We start from the raw sequence: 17,488 nt of genomic DNA on the forward strand, positions 1-17,488 counted from the left end.
AAATATGTCTTGTTCTGGACTGTCATGCAAAGTTGATAATGTGGAATTGCACGAATATCTCTATGTATTTCCTGTTCCGTGTAAAAGCATGATGAGACGTCAGCCAATGCGATATCAAATACCGGGAAGTGAGTTTTATTGTCCTTACTTCAGTTTATAAGGGTAAATATTAACTGTGTACATACATCCATTGCAAATGAATACTGAGAGGCGTCTATTAGTGCGTTGTCAAGAACAAGAAGTCCCAGTTTCCAGATTCCATTCCGACAAAGTCACGCAGGCCCCTGGAGAGAGGGAACCACTGCACTGGGCGAGGTCAGGCGACAAAGCCAGAAATAAGCATCGTCACGGCTTTTCTAGTCAAGACCTTTACAAGCTTCACTAGGATACACACCACAGGTACAGCACGGGCAGCACCAGTGCGAGCTTCCTTCACAAGTATCACAGCAGCAGCGAAAGCTTCGCACACAGACACACACACCAGTTACAGCAGAAGTGCCACGAGTCCTCTCACTCACAGGACAAGCGCACCGCAGGCAGTAACAGTATGTGCAGTTTTACACACACTCCCACGCGTGTGAACGGACGGCAGGAATCACATTTTTATATCAATCAAGGGAGGAGCGCTGCCAACTTCATTCACCCACACAGCGGGTGAGGCGTGGGAGGCAAACATGCGAGCATCACTCACCCGCGGAGCAGGTGCATTGTGGGAGGCAGTAACAGTGCGAGCATCACTCACCCACAGAGCAGGTGCATTGTGGGAGGCTGCAGCACAAGCAGCACTCACCCACAGCAGGTGCATTGTGGGAGGCTGCCGCACAAGCAACACTCACCCACAGCAGGTGCATTGTGGGAGGCTGCCGCACAAGCAGCACTCACCCACAGCAGGTGCATTGTGGGAGGCTGCCGCACAAGCAGCACTCACCCACAGCAGGTGCACTGTGGGAGGCAGCAACGGTGCAGGCATCACTCGCCCACGAAGCAGGTGCAGCATGGAAGGCATTAATGCAAGCATCACTCACCTATATAGCTGATGCATTGTGGGAGGCGGCAGCACAAGCATTACTCACCCACATAGAAGGTGCAGCCTGGGAGGCAGCCATGCAGGTATTGCTCACACACATAGAGCCGGTGCAGCATGGAAGGCAGCAGTGCAGGCATCACCTACCTATATAGTTGGTGCATTGTGGGAGGCGGCAGCACAAGCAGCACTCTCCCACAGAGCAGGTGCATTGTGGGAGGCAGCAACGGTGCAGACCTCACTCACCCACAGAGCAGGTGCAGTGTGAGAGGCTGCAGCACAAGCAGCACTCACCCACAGCAGGTGCATTGTGGGAGGCTGCAGCACAAGCAGCACTCACCCACAGCAGGTGCATTGTGGGAGGCGGCAGCACAAGCAGCACTCACCCACAGAGAGGTGCATTGTGGGAGGCAGCAACGGTGCAGACCTCACTCACCCACAGAGCAGGTGCAGCCTGGGAGGCAGCAATGCAAACATTGTTCACACATAGAGCCGGTGCAGCATGGCAGGCAGCAGTGCAAACTTCACTCATCAGTGGAGGAGGCGGAACATGTGTGGAAGCAGTTCAAGCATCATGAGAGGCAGCAACAGTGAAACCATCACTCACCCACAGAGAAGGTGCAGCCTGGGAGGCAGCAATGCAAACATTGTTCACACATAGAGCAGGTGCAGCATGGAAGGCAGCAGTGCAAACTTCACTCACCCCTAGAGCTGGTGCATTATGGGAGGCAGCAGCACAAGCAGCACTCACCCACAGAGAAGGTGCAGCCTGGGAGGCAGCAATGCAAGCATTGCTCACACATACAGCAGGTGCAGCATGGAGGCAGTAGTGCAAACCTTACTAGCCTATAAAGCAGGTGCAGCAGTGGGGAAGGCAGCAGTGCCAGAATCACTCACTATACAGCAGGGGCAACATGGCAGGCAGCAGTGCAAACTTCACTCATCAGTGGAGGAGGCGGAACATGTGTGGAAGCAGTTCAAGCATCATGAGAGGCAGCAACAGTGAAACCATCACTCACCCACAGAGAAGGTGCAGCCTGGGAGGAAGCAGTGCAAACATTGTTCACACATAAAGCAGGTGCAGCATGGAAAGCAACAGTGCAAACCACACTTGCCCATAGAGCAGGTGCAGCCCATGGACGCCATTTAGGGATGATCATGGGGCGCAGCTGCGACCCCCATCTTGCCCCTGGCGCCGCTGGCACTACCTCTGTGACCCCTGGCCTCGGAGGTGGCAAAATCAGTGCCAGGAACACAGGGGCAGCTCGTGCTTATGTGCTTTGGTTGTGGCTCCACTTCGTTGTTTTCAATCAGTTTCTTTACTACACTAATAGTGAATAATGTATTGTTCACTATTAGTGTAATAAAAAAATAATAAAAAAATTGAGTACAGTTAGCTGGAATATGACCCTCCTTTGTATCTTTTAAGTGTATTTTGTGTGCATGCTTGTGGGTGAGAGTGTGCATATGTAAAAGAGATTGTGTGCATTAGTGAATGTGTGTTTGTGTAAGCATATGTGAGTGAAAGTGAAGACAGAATGGCCTGTGATGTCATTTCCACTACCCCTGGCATTTTGGTGAATTGGCGTCAATGGTGCAGCTGCAGGGAAGGCAGCAGTGACAGAATCACTCACTATACAGCAGGGGCAACATGGCAGGCAGCAGTGCAAACTTCACTCATCAGTAGAGGAGGCGGAACATGGGTGGCAGCAGTGTGAGAGGCAGCAGCAGTGAAACCATCACTCGCCCACAGAGAAGGTGCAGCCTGGGAGGAAGCAGTCCAAGCATCACTCACCCACAGAGCAGGTGCAGTGTGGGAGGCAGCAACAGTGAAACCATCACTCACCCACCGAGCAGGTGCAGTGTGAGAGGCAGCAGCAGTGAAACCACCACTCACCCACAGAGAAGGTACAGCATGGGAGGAAGCAGTCCAAGCATCACTCACCCACAGAGCAGGTGCAGTGTGGGAGGCAGCAACAGTGAAACCATCACTCACCCACCGAGTAGGTACAGTGTGAGAGGCAGCAACAGTGAAACCATCACTCACCCACAAAGAAGGTGCAGTCTGGGAGGAAGCAGTCCAAGCATCACTCACCCACAGAGCAGGTGCAGTGTGGGAGGCAGCAACAGTGAAACCATCACTCACCCACCGAGCAGGTGCAGTGTGAGAGGCAGCAGCAGTGAAACCATCACTCACCCACAGAGAAGGTACAGCCTGGGAGGAAGCAGTCCAAGCATCACTCACCCACAGAGCAGGTGCAGTGTGGGAGGCAGCAACAGTGAAACCATCACTCACCCACCGAGCAGGTACAGTGTGAGAGGCAGCAACAGTGAAACCATCACTCACCCATCGAGCAGGTACAGTGTGAGGGGCAGCAACAGTGAAACCATCACTCACCCACAGAGAAGGTGCAGCCTGGGAGGAAGCAGTCCACGCATCACTCACCATAGAGCAGGTGCCACCTCGGACGCAGCAGTTCAAGCATCACTCACCACAGAGACGGCGCAACATGGGAGGCAGTAGTGCACCACTCACCCACAGAGCAGGTGCAGCATGGAGGCAGCAGTGCATGCATCACTCACCATCGAGCAGGTGCAGCTACAGTATAGGAGGCAGTAGTCTAAGCATTACTCTCCCAGAAAGCAGGTGCAGCATGGAAGGCAGCAGTGCAAATGTCACTCACCCACAGAGCTGGTGCATTGTGGGAGACAGCAGCCAAGCATCACTCACCCACAGAGCAGGTGAAGCCTGGGAAGCAGCACAGTGAAAGTATCCTTCATCCATAGAGAATGTACAGCATGGGCAGGAGCAGTGCAGGCTTCCATCAGGTGCAAAGCAGCCGCACCAGTGAAAGCAGCAATGGTGTCGAACCTCAACGTCAGTGTATATTTTCTTCATAAGCATTGAATGAAGGCAGCAGTGCAAACATCACTCACCTATAGAGCAAGTGCAACATGGAAGGCAGCAGTGCATCACTCACTATAGAGCAGGTGCGACGTGGGAGGCAGCAGTCCAAGCATCACTTGCCGCAGAGCAGGTGCGACATGGGAGGCAGCAGTCAAAGCATCACTCACCCACAGAGCAGGTGCGGCATGGGAGGCAGCAGTCCAAGCATCACTCGCCACAGAGCAGGTGCAACATGGGAGGCAGCAGTCCAAGCATCACTCACCATAGAGCAGGTGCGACATGGGAGGCAGCAGTCCAGGCATCACTCACCATAGAGCAGGTGCGACATGGGAGGCAGCAGTCCAAGCATCACTTACCATAGAGCAGGTGCAGCTGCAGGATAGGAGGCATCAGTCCAAGCATGACTCACTCACAGAGCAGGTGCGACATGGGAGGCAGCAGTCCAAGCATCACTCACCATAGAGCAGGTGCAGCTGCAGGATAGGAGGCATCAGTCCAAGCATCACTCACCCACAGAGCAGGTGCGACATGGGAGGCATCAGTCCAAGCATCATTTACCCACAGAGCAGATGCAGCATGAAAGGCAGCAGGGCAAACCCATAGGCTTCCTTAAACATAGGGCACATTTAGCATGGATCACTGCAATGCCAGCTTCCTTCTTCACACCGAGATCCGGCATAGCATGGGCAGCATCACAGCAGTCTTTCTCACACACAACTGGTACAGCACAGGCTGCAGTACAGAAAGAGTACTAATAACTGCAGTGAAAGCATCACTTGCACACAGAACAGGTACAACGACATCAGCAGTATAAATCCCCCTCATAGACAGAATATGGAAGGCAGGTGATGGGAAGGAGGGTAAAGCAACAAGAGCTCCTGCCACTTTGGACACCAGCTACACGTAACACAATGGCCTGTCAAGTGTGTGGGGCCATCCCAGTGCCGTTACCCGCTTGATGCACACTTTCAAGCAAGACGTTTAAACAAGCATTGGTAGCATCAATAGGTCTGTCTTTTGTCCCGTGCATGCACACACAAGAGGATGCAACAATACAGCCACATAAAAGGCCGTTTATGTGCATATGCACCTCACCTACAGGCACCCACGCATACATAGTCCAACACACGTAGGTACAGTTCAGTGGCCCCAGCGCACGAAGGAATGAAAAATCTGACTTTTTTTGGTAAGAATGACAGATTATAGGTACCCAGGCACAGAGACCAAGAGATGTATTTCCACAATTGGTCAAGCACAAAGCAGCATCTCAGATGGCGTTGTATTTCCTTTTGTTTATTTCACAGCAAAAGAAGGATTTAAAGCCCACCAATGTGTTTCAGCCAAAGAGGTCTTGATCACGGTGAAAACAATCAATACTTTGTTTTGCCACTTACGCTGTCATTTCTTTGGATACAGAATACTGGGTTGTTTATTTCCCATTTAAAACAAAGACCCAAAGGAATACATACACTGAAAGGCAGTGCACATACAGCTAGACGTAAACAACATCCACGGGCACATAGCCACAAACAACCCTACATTCACAGGCAAAGGCACTGAAGGGATGCATGCATTTGGTACAGACAGATGAATGCACACTTGGTGTTGTAGAGATGTAGACTTCATGTCAACTTATTTTTACAATCTCTACAAAGTAAATCACACTCATAGGCAAACACTGCCGTCTGCAATCAATAACACTTCCGAAAACATACAATGCTAATATAGAAGCCTTATTAGGTCGACAGCGCAAGCGCTCTGACGTGTTGTAATCTATCTGTGGGCTTTTAACCACGGCCACCGCACCCCATCACTATCACTCGTTCATGGGCTTGCCTTTCAAAAATCCTTTGTTATCACTAGTAAATGCTCTACATTTGTCCCTCCTTGGGGTAGTTTTGTTACCGTCTTGGCCATCAACCCTGTTACATTGATAATTGTACATTTGCCAATACATTTGACTGTGAGCAAAATTCCTTTTTTCTTTTGTGTCTCTCCTTCGTGCTCATGCTCATGGCGGCTGTGACCCTTTGAATTGGCTCACTTATGTCAACGGTTTAATTTTAAATTTATGAGGTAAGCAAAGACCAGTTAGGAATATACAACACTAATAGCTCTAACTAACACAAATGTGAGACTCAATGCATTGCAAATGCTTGTTTTGGATATAAAAAGTGATACTTTGATGGCATCCTAAACATCTATGTAAACTGGGCCACATTTTGTGCATTAGGACCCCGTAGGAAGTGAGCCCTCATTGCCTTAACTTAGATCGAACCTGGGGCACAGAGAGAAAAATCTACAGGCATACATGCAAACACAGAAAATAAAGACTTAGGAACATAAGCAATCACAGTCTACATATACAAGTAGGCTTACAGGCAATACTACAGGGACATTTTCACACAAGGATAATATTCATACATAGGTACCCAGCAAAAAATAAAGGCACATACATTTATAAACAGACGATACACCTTGTACATACACATGGACAGAAATGAATGCATAAAAGGTACCTGTGAGAGCATGTAGGGGGAAACAGCCATTACAACTCAGTCACTACCACACATGACCATTACCACAGCACAATTACCACGCATATGTCTTTACCACACATGCCTTTACCACAAATATACCTTTAGCACCCATGCCTTTACAATGAATTTCAGAGTAAAGACATGAATGGCAAAGGCATATGCGTGGTAAAGGTTCTAAAGGTAAATACTATTTTTTTTAATTTTGCCAATGCATGAATGGAAAAGGTTTTGCAGGTAAGTACAGGAAAGCATTAAATGTTTTATACACACACATACATATATATATATATATATACACACACACACACACACATATAGGGTTTAGGGTGGATACTGGTTTTTGTGTGGTAAGGCGTTTTTAGACTGTGGGATGGGTATCGTTTTTTGGGTGTTAAGGGCATTTTTTGGTTTTAAGGTGGGTATGGGTACTTGGGTGATAAGGGCATTTTTAGGTTTTAGGGCGGGGATGGGTTTTTGGATGATAAGGGCATTTTTAGGTTTTAGGGCGGGGATGGGTTTTTGGATGATAAGGGCATTTTTAGGTTTTAGGGTGGGTATGGGTTTTTGGGTGGTAAGGGTTTTTAGGGTTTAAGGTGGGTATGGGTTTTTGAGTGGTAAGGGGTTTTAAGGGGTTAGGGTGGGTATGGGATTTAGGAGGGTAAGGGGTTTTTAGGTTTTAGGGTGGGTATAAGTTTTGGGTGGTAAGGGCATTTTAGGTTTAAGGGGGGGTAAAAAAAAAAAAAAAGGCATTTTTTGACTTGCCTACATCTTTGGCACCGTTTGACGAATCTTCCCAAAAGTTTCCAAAAAAGTGCACCGTGATTCTTGTTGCATATGGCTAGTGTCAGGATGATCCATCAAGTGGGGGCAGAGAAGTCTGCTTCCCATGTTAATTCTCACAGGAGCTTTGAACAAGACTACAGCCCGAACCGCTGAATTGAATTACACCAAGTATGTCAGAAAGGTAGGTTTTGTTACACAGATTATGATTTTGCATATTTGGTGAAAATCCATTCAGTAGTTTTTGAAAAATTGAAGGGGAAATAAATTTGTATATTTAGGTCCGCAGATCCATCTCGAAGCTTTCGCGCCCATTGTGGGGAATGTGTGAATGCGCATGCAGACAGGAATCCTGTGATTGGCTGGCCACAACCTGACCAGAAAGTTGTGGCCACCATTTTAGGTAATGGGACACGGTCCTCAGGGCTGAAAAAAAAAATTAAGAGGATTTAGGAGTAAGGGTGGAGGTATCCTGACCCCAGGGCTGTGATTATAGGGGTCTTCGAGGGTCAAATTATGACCTTAAAAATATATTTTTTTTCCACGCCGCATGATATTCACTAAAAGGCATGCGTGGCAAAGGCATATGGTGGTAAAAACTTTAGTTGTAGATGAATGCGTGGTAATGATCATGTTTTGTAATGTGTTGTAAAGGCATACATGGTAAATACATGCGTGGGTCCGTACTACGTCCGTATCTGGAACTCTTATGTATGTAGGGCAAGGTTGAAAAGAGGGTTCCTGGTCTAGGAGGTACCCCCATGAGAGAGCAACAAGGCATCTCGCCCCGTGCTCTGTCTGTAGAATGCTGTCAGTGATTTCAATAAGCTCTGGTCATAGGATGTCCCACAAGTCCCAGAAAAGGGAGACACACAGGAGAGCCAAGGGGCTTTGAATCGCCTGACGCACAGCATTGTGTGCTCCGTTCAGCACCATGGACATGGCACAATTAGGATGGGGAAGGCTCATGGCCATGGTAGTTTCCTGGAACCTCACTGCCCCCAGTTTGTAGCAACACAAAGCTTTAAGATGGTGCAATTTTTAGTGGTTTGGAGTCTTAAATTTGATTTTAAAGTTTATAAAAATGGATTCCGAGTCTAGAGTTCCTAAGCTCCATAACCTCACATTTGGACCTCTGTTTGGGAAATGGAAAGTTAGTTTTGGAAGATCCGAGGAGTTGCGAGCTGCCTGTAATTACAAAGTGATGTGAACTGGGCTGTACCCAGATTCCACTGGAAGCCTATGAACCCCCCACCCCCCGAACTCTCGTAAGATGGTTTCTCTCCCTGAACTCATAAACGAGATACACTCGACCAGTTATTTCTGGCATTTGCAGATTCCACACATTACTTTTGGAAACATCTAAGCGTATTACCTTACAAGAGAACTGAGTTTATTATTCCCCAAATCAGAAGTGTCTTCAAGTCTTAATATCAATATTAAACATACAAGCAGGATGAGGGGAACCCGGATTTGAACTCTGGTTACAGTCAAGACTCTAGAATTGTCTTTGTTGATCTAGTGAGAATACACTCTCTCAAGAGCACAGAGACAAATTTGAGAGTGGTGTTTGAAGTGCAGTTCGTAGTCATGACATGCAGTGTTAAAATATTGGTTATTATCGGTGAACCACAATATTGAGAGATGCGCTACATGCATGTTGACGTTTCATGGGTGGGCATCGGTGCACTGGCATTGTCTGATGAGGCTTAAAATGTTCCACACTGTCACCACCGACGGGACTGGTTATATCCTCTCTTTCAGTATCAGCTGGGAGTAACCATGGCCACAACCTGTGGTGTGCTACTGTGAACTATTACACACAAGCTGTGTTTACTTTTCTTTCCTCTCACGCCCCGTGACTTGATTTTCGGTCATGCTTGGTTAAACTTTAAATGACTATTGTTTTATTTTCTGTAATCGATGTAGCATTCTGAGCACAAGGACTTACAGAACAGCGAGAACAAGAAGTGGGCCAAGATAAGGGATACATTCACGATGACCACAGAAATGTAGATATGAAAAGCTTCTTTGATGCTATATATAGAATGTCACAGGAATTTCTCTTCATCCCTGCTCAGGGGCACAAGGTCTTCAAGAGTCCAAAATCCTAATCGTAAACTTGATTTCACTTTTTTCAATTCTACTTTACATCTTTGTTCACATCAGTCTTGAACAGTTAGCGCAGATTTTGCTAAGTAGAGAAGCATAATACCACTACACAAGTATCACCCCACGTCATTTCCTTGAACTACCTAAAGCGCCTAACCCATGTTCCTGCTCTTTTTAAGAACAAGGTATATTTTAAGATCTCGCTTATGTCTGTGAGGCATTTTACTGGCCTAGAGTAGGCTTGGAGCACGCCAAGTGATTAGCATTAGTTGGCCTTATTGTCGCCCTCATTTGCTTGCTTCATACTTGATGGCTTGTGTGGCCTTTACTTCCCCGTCATGACTTTGTCCCTTCCCTGGAGCCTGGACTGTGTCCTTACACTGCTCAGTTTTTTAAGTGCTACTTTTTTGTTTTTAGTTAAGCACTTTATGTGAGTGCCTGCATTTTCCAGTTGTCGATCTCATGTGCTTCTCTGCTGCATGCCTCTCTGTATTGCTGTATCTCACTGTGTGTTTCTCTACTCCTGCCAAGGTGATCTTGTTGCAGTGTCTCGCTGTGAGCTTCTTTGCTCCCTAGTCTTCCCTCCCGTCCCACCACATACCCTGCTCGTCATGTGCTCCTCTGCCGCTCCTGTGTTGTTTCCATCCCTGTGTTAGTTCCACCCATTTTGCATTGCACTGCCTTGCCAGGTGCCTTTGTGCTCTCTCATGTTGCTTTGACTCGCTGTGTGCTTCTCTGCCCCTCCTGTGTTGTGTCTATTACCTGAGTTGCTTTCTGCCTGCCTGTGTCCCCTGTTTCCACTGCTCCCCTCCCAGTGTTTTGTTTTTAGTTAAAGATCCAACTCGATTAGTACTTAAAAATATATATATTTTTTTTTTAAGTGTCCAGGTCCTTCTGTAGGCACACGCACGTGTGGTGCACACACCTACAAAATAGCATGGCCATACACTTCAAAAGTTTTTTCCCCCAGTTCTTCAGGTATGCCGCACAGCATCAATGATGCAGTCCAGCATGCTAAAAAAATACCCATTGTCAAAGACAATAGGTTCCAAAGACAAGACCTATTGGCTTTGCCAATGTTTGCTTATTAGTATGTTCAAAATGTCAACCAACGTTCATTACACATTTCTTTCTATATGTTCCAGGTCTTCTCACTTGCACCAAACTACTTTTCATGCCGGCATTCTGCAAACAGCTTTCCCTTTTTCATATTACACTTGGCACCAAAGTTTGAGAGAACACTGTTGGCTCTCATGATTTCCTCATACAGTTTATGGAAGGTGCTTCAGACACTAAAATGAGAACACATATTTTCTACAAGTTCACATTATCTTCCTCAGCCATGCGAGGATAAAGCCTGATATTCTGAGTAAAACATGCACTCAGCCGGTCAGTTGATTCCCTGCTATTCTACTGCAGCTTCCCACAATGTTCTAATGAACAATTAGAGTATTATCAATCTGTATTTAATCCAAAAGTATGGCATACCCAAACTCCTCCATGATGGAACTGAAGTGGTAAAACTGGAAGCATCTTCTGCAAAGGGTACTGCAGTAAATCGGCAAAACGGGGAGGTTCTTTTTATCATAGAAACTGTAGTTCATTTTCTAGAAAGCTAAAATGAGGACACATTTTCTATGAGTTCTCAAATGTAATTCCCATCCATGTCAGAATAAGATTCTGATGTGAAAGAGAAGCATGTACTTGCATCAGTCTGTCAGTTAACTCCCTAGCAATCAACTGCAGCGTCACCACAGCCACCCTGTTGTGTCCACCTAAAATTATTAAAAGTGCAATGGGTGGTCAGGTGTTTTCGGACACCAATGTGAAAGTTTGGAACGTGCTACCTGTTAATTGTAAACAACCATGCCTTTATTGCAATTGGAAAACGTCCAAAAACCTTTATGTTTTCTTATTGAACATTTTCTTTCTCACTGTGCATTTATAGCATCAAGACACCTGGTTACCAAACAGCTGTCAGGCTTTCCCAATTGCTTATTCATCGATTCTAGACAGACCTTAAAGTACTATATCATTCATTCTGCAAAACTAAAAGCACTTTGGCCCTCTCAAAGAGGCAGAAATTCAGCTAGATGAGCAGTGTAAACATTAGCTCCAGCAGCCCCGCATTGCAGGGTGGGGTGAGCTCTAGGGAGCCCCCTCAAAAAAGCTCCTGAATGTGTCCAAGGGGTGTTAGTGCTCCATTTACTTTGTGGCGGGGCCTCCTCAAGTTTCGTTATGCCACTGTAGATGAGCAAAGATTCATCCACACCTAAACACAACAGATGCACAGGAGTGTCCCCATTGAGCCAAACACCACATCCTAGAGATGGAGGGAGGGCTTCAAAAAGACCATTGCATTCCTGAGAGCAACCTATGCATGGAAAATACAATAAAGGACTAAGTGTGAAAAATGCGGTAACACATATGCATTTGTGTAGTGTATGCCACAAAGATCACATAAGAGGTGCACATATGCCTGACGTGAAATGGGAATGTTTGTGAAAAGCATTCCACAATTTTCACATCTATCGGTATGTTCACACGTATGGAAAAGAAAATAGGTATAAGTCAACAAAGTAGGGGAATACCATGAAGTATTCACATAGACATCACTTGTCATGCATCGCATGGAGATGTATGACAATCCCTAAACCACAGAAGCTATGACCTCTCTTTCCCAGTCACAGCTGTTCAGCAAAGACAGACCCATCTCAACCAAGATGAAATTCAACTAGATTACCCTGGCAACCCACACAGGCTAGAATAAGATGTAAAATCTGTTTCACATAAGGCTATTCGTTTGGAAAATCTGCCTTCTAAGGTTCAGCTACTCACTACCTCTGATGGACAAAGCAGACTCAAGAGCAAATTATTCATTGTTCCTGAAGCTCTGAAATTCAAAATGTATCTTCTTCATGATGCAATCACTCCCTGTTGCTTCAGCAAAACTCTGGAACATCCTTCCTGCACCACTAATAACCAATAGGAGAGTTTCTTTCAGCCACTGCTAGAGACTCATCTACTCATTCTACACCTATTCTAACTTTGGATATAGAAGCCCTCCTGTCTCCTTCCTGTTTCTTGCAACACCCCCTGTTTCTGCTTTGTCTTCTAAATATTCATTGCTCTTTTTCCTGGAAATACCTCTAAACAACACCTGTGCTATAGAAAAAAGTGACATAAATGAAAGCACGAGCTTAAACCATGCAAGTCTTGGTTTACACATACCTTCATCTCTGTGCGAGGTGATTCCAGATCAACCCAGACATCTGATTTAAAAATAAAAATAAAAATAAAACGTCCAACTCCCTCTGCTGCGAGTGTCTCCGTGGAGCACCGGGGCTAAGCAACAGCGCTACACAAACAACACTTACTGGACGTGCAGGAGAAATGGGGCACAGGCCAAGAGCTAGGCGCCTGTGGCTAAATATTTCCCTTCTTCTACCACTGGTGATCTGAAAGAATTTCACCTCCATCACTGCTTAAATAAAAGCATTCTTTGCTTTAATACTGTAAATGACTGGCGTGCAAGGGGTGGTGTGTACAGGTGATTGTGTGTTGGTTTAGGCGTCTAACCCAACGTCGAGGCAAACAATGCGATTCGTCAGTCGTGCACACACCTGCTCCAAGGTGCTTGGCTACTTTTTGCACAGGTGGGGAGCGGCTTAACCACATCTCTCGGCAAAACCTGGAGAGCACAGCACAGAACGTGTACTGCGCGGGAAGCATCCATCTTTCCTTAAGCTACATTGTGTCCAATCACAAAGGCATTTATGGATGTTAAAAGGGGGAAACAGCCTTTACAACTCGGCCGTTACCACTCAAAACCCTTACCACACATCCTTTACAAAGCATATACCTTTACCACGCATGCCTTTACAACGAAAATGCAGGTACGTGTAAAAAAATAAAATAATACTAACACACACACACACACATATATATATATGTATATGTATAGGGTGGTTTTAGGAGTGGATGAGGGTATTGGATGAAAGGTTTTTTAGGGTTTAAGGTGGGTTATGGTGTTAGGATGTCACGGGTATTTTTAGGTTTCAGGGTGAGTAATGGTGTTTGGGTGGCAGGGGGATTTTTAGGTTTTAAAGTGGGTAAGGATCTTTGGGTGACAAAGGTATTTTTAGGTTTTAGGGTGGGTAGGGGTATTTGTGTGGCAAGGGTATTTTTAGGGTTTAGGGTGGGTAAGGGTATTTGTATAGCAAGGGTATTTTTAGGTTCTATGGTGAGAAAGGTTTAGGGGCTCGGGTACCTGCAAAATACTTTTTGTTGTGAAGGTATGCGTGGTAAAGGCATATGCGTTGTGACATTTTGCGTGGTAAAGGTATGCGGGGTAAAGGCATATGCATTGTAATGGAAGCATTGTAAAATCATGCATGATAATGGCATGCCTGGTTCTGTCCTGCAACCATTAAAAAGTACTTGCAGAGTACTATTTTAAGTACGCTGATATTATTATTTTTTTAAACAGCCCCAACACATCCAACTGCGTATTTGTGAAGGTGCAGAGAGGGCATTTCAGATAAAATTTAACAACATATTTTGTTAGATCGGACAGCCTTAGGGTGGTCTTCCCCCCAACTTTTTGCTTTTCCTCTCCGCTTTTTCAGACCTGATTTTTGCTGGTATTACGACTCTGCACACTTTATCACTGCCAACCGGAGCTAAAGTGCTCGTTCTCCCTCTTCTAAACATAGTAATATTGGCTTATCCCCAATTAGAATATTTAATTTAGGTATAAGTCCCTAGCAAAGTGCACAACATGTGCCCAGAGTGTTTAAATTAAATGCTACTAGTGGTCCTGCAGCACCGATTGTGCCGCCCACTTAAGTAGCACTTTATACATGTCTCAGACCTGCCATTGCAGAGCCTGTGTTTGCAGTTTTAACCTGCCATTTCAGCCTGGCAAAATACACCTTTCGATAGGCCCAAACCTCCCTTTTTAACATGTATATGTGACCCCTAAGGTAGGCCTTGGACAGCCCAAAAGGGCAGGGTGCAATGTATTTAAAAGATAAGACATGTATTGTTACGTTTCACATGTACTGTAGTGTAAAACTCTTACATTCGTTTTTTCACTACTGCAAGGCCTATCACTCCCATAGGATGACTTTGGACTTGCCTTATTACATTTCATAAAGCTAATTTCCAATTGGGAAGAGGTAGCCCCTTCAAATATGGTGTCCCTGGAGTCACAATTTAAAATCCAAATGTATGATTAAGTTGGATTTTAAATTGCAATTCTGAAAACACCCCTTTTAGAAAGTTGGCATTTTCTTGTCTTAGCCATTTGGTGCCTGCAGCCTGCATATGGTCACATCACTGGGTGTAGTTGACAGTTGGAATTTGTGCATTCCTCCTAGAAAGCCACATGTAATGGGAGCTTAGTTGTGACTTGATGGGCCAGCCTTGGCAGGGTGGGAGGGAGATATTGGAGACAGCCTCACTTACACATAAATAGGCTGTGTCCTGTCCACACACAAAAGGCCTAACAACCCTGTATTGTCACTCCAGCCAGCTGAGAGCCGGGGGCAGGGGAGGCATGGAATTCCTTGCACTTCAAATCCACTGCTTAGAAATCTCCCCCACTTCCACTGGGCATAAATACTAGATCTCAGACACCACCACTTCAGTACATTTCTGAACCTGTGAATACTCTGCCAGGAAAAAGGACTGCTGTGCTGCTGAAAGGACTGCCACTCTGCTGGACTGCTAAGAAGCTGCTACTTTGCTGTGCTGGCCTTCTGCATGCTCCCCTTTTGCCCAGGGAGGAAGACCGGGACCTAGAACCCATCTTGAACCCAGGACCCCAGAGTGACAGGCTAGTCTGCTGGGATCTTGATCTGAGTCTCAGAGTCATGACAGGCACCCCACAGCACTCGGACCGGTCTTCAATGAGTTCCTGACCCCCAAGAGGCACCTCTCAGGTCCTGGACCTCTGGTCTGGTTCTTGAGCTCTTTAAATCAAGCTTTTGGGCACTTCATGACTGTGAATGGGCCCATTCGAACTGGAACTGCACTGCTCGCACAAACAAGTAGCTCAAGTTGCCACAAGTTTGTCTCGTTGCACAGTAAGCAGCATCCACCTGTGTGGATTGCCACCATGAGGCTACAGCTTGTTTGCAATGCCTGGCCTGCTCTTCACTTCCCGCCAACCATAGCCAACGACACTCTCCTTGCTCCCAGCAAACTTTTTCCCTGAGAATGGTACTGTTGGCATGAAACTTAAGAAGGTAAACCTTCAGCGGGACTAACCAGGGAATGTATCCAACTTATGCTGCACCACAGTTGGCTGGAACTTTTTACTTTGACCTAATCCAGCGTGGCCATATAGCCACAGTGGGCACTTTATGCTTTTAGGCACTATATTGCTGTCTTTAAGAAGTCATAACTCCGGTTCTACTGATTGGAATTTTTTCATTATGGTCCTACTGTAGTTCTTAAATTAAGAGCTATTTTTCTAGATGTGGTGTTTTCACTGTTTTAATGTTTGAAGGGTTGCACAAATACTTTACACATTGCCTCTGAGTTAAGCCTCACCAGAGGGTGAGCACAGGTTAATTTAGGGTTTGCTTGTATCTTATTCTGACTGGGATTGTGGTTGCTGCTTGGCAAGGGCTCCTACCCCAGTCAACCAGTATCCCAATTTCTAACAATAATCTTTAGGGAATTATAAGCTAAACATCACATACAAACTAAAAGATACCTACAACAAAGTAAATACAGTTAAGCACGCATAAATGCCCAAGTATACAGTGATCCATCACAATTTAACAATTTATTATTTTGCAAACAACCACATAGTACTCAACAGCTGGAGTAAAAGTGTATAAGATTTGATATTTCACCTGATCTTTGCAAGCATCAGGATCAACCGGTGAGCAGGAGCGGTGCCATGATATTGGGTCCTAATGTTTCAGAAGCATTGAGCCCAAAATTTAGAGATGCCTGAAATTAATACAAAAACAGGGAGCGGATCAAACCTTAAGAACACTTCCAAATTCAAGCAGCAGATGTGTAAAATCATATTGTGTGGTCCAGGGTCCAATGGAGAACCCTCTTGTCTTCTTCCTTTGACCATGCCTATGCACTTCCTTCAACACCAGATAGAATGATTAAGAAAATGATTTATGTTCTCTGTATATGCCTCTCCTTATAAGATTACAAAGTCCTTAGAGGCTCATGTCATTATTGCCTGATATTATTTCATACCAAAGTACCCCCTTTAAAGTCCACACATTAAAGGTAAGGCTTAGGGAATTACTCAACTATTCTTTAGATAACTCCATCACAACACTTTAAGCACCTCTCCTTATGTGAACTCTTGACCAGTAATTTACGGAGGTTAAATTAGAACGTATTCCCTTCCTCTCCCTGTGTGGATGGCAATCCCTTATGAGCTACTGTATTGTAATGTCACTCAAGATTCCATTCTAAGCTTATTGATCTATTACTGAAGGTTGATAGAGCAGCAATTTATGTTGAAGAGTGATACATCCTCTGTATGAGGCTATCAGTCTCTCAAGCCTACTGTCCACATTGTTTTCTTCATGTGTTTCTGGCAATGCTGTTTTCTGGTTTCTTCCTCCTATTTCGTCTTACCCTTTCACCGTTCAGGGTGTTTTTCAAGGGTCTGTTTTTTTAGCTGATGGTCTTCTGCATCTACATCACTCTCTTGCAGGTATCAGCTCTTCCTTTGGACTCTGCTGTTATTTCTACTCTGATCAAACACAGATTTATTTTTTCCCTTCGTGCAGCAATTTCTAACCAACTTTTTGCCGTTCACTCCGAATGATCTTCCAATATCTGTAGACAGATTCTACCAATACAGACATACCATAATTTACTGTATCTCACACAAATATTCTTGACTCTCCCATCCTACAAATCACTTTTCACTTATTTCACTTTTTTTATTTTTAACACATATTCCAGATGTCACATTTGAGCCCCAATTGCTTTTCTCTCACCCTTCATATCCTTAGGTCTATTAGATTTGTATATGATATCCATATAACATTTTGAAAATATTTTCCATTCTTCCTTTCCAGTCTACCAAAACCCTCTTATTTATTCTTTTCATATGTCAACTAATAGTATTCCTCC

At 45.3% G+C, this 17,488-nt stretch overlaps 1 protein-coding gene across 2 annotated transcripts in view; it reads right to left on the bottom strand.

Annotated features, from left to right (window-relative positions):
* Positions 1–17,488, bottom strand: part of TMPRSS2 (transmembrane serine protease 2) — a 277,324-nt gene that overhangs the window by 197,983 nt on the left and 61,853 nt on the right. Inside the window, exon 2 of one of the 2 annotated variants that reach the window (XM_069202591.1) lies at positions 16,231–16,330. The exons of the other annotated variant lie outside the window; for it this stretch is intronic. The gene's annotated coding sequence lies outside the window, so the exon portion shown is untranslated. The remainder of the gene's footprint in view (positions 1–16,230; positions 16,331–17,488) is intronic. 2 annotated transcript variants of the gene reach the window in all.

The sequence above is a fragment of the Pleurodeles waltl genome, chromosome 8 (genome assembly GCF_031143425.1).
Source record: "Pleurodeles waltl isolate 20211129_DDA chromosome 8, aPleWal1.hap1.20221129, whole genome shotgun sequence".
Classification (NCBI taxonomy): domain Eukaryota; kingdom Metazoa; phylum Chordata; class Amphibia; order Caudata; family Salamandridae; genus Pleurodeles; species Pleurodeles waltl.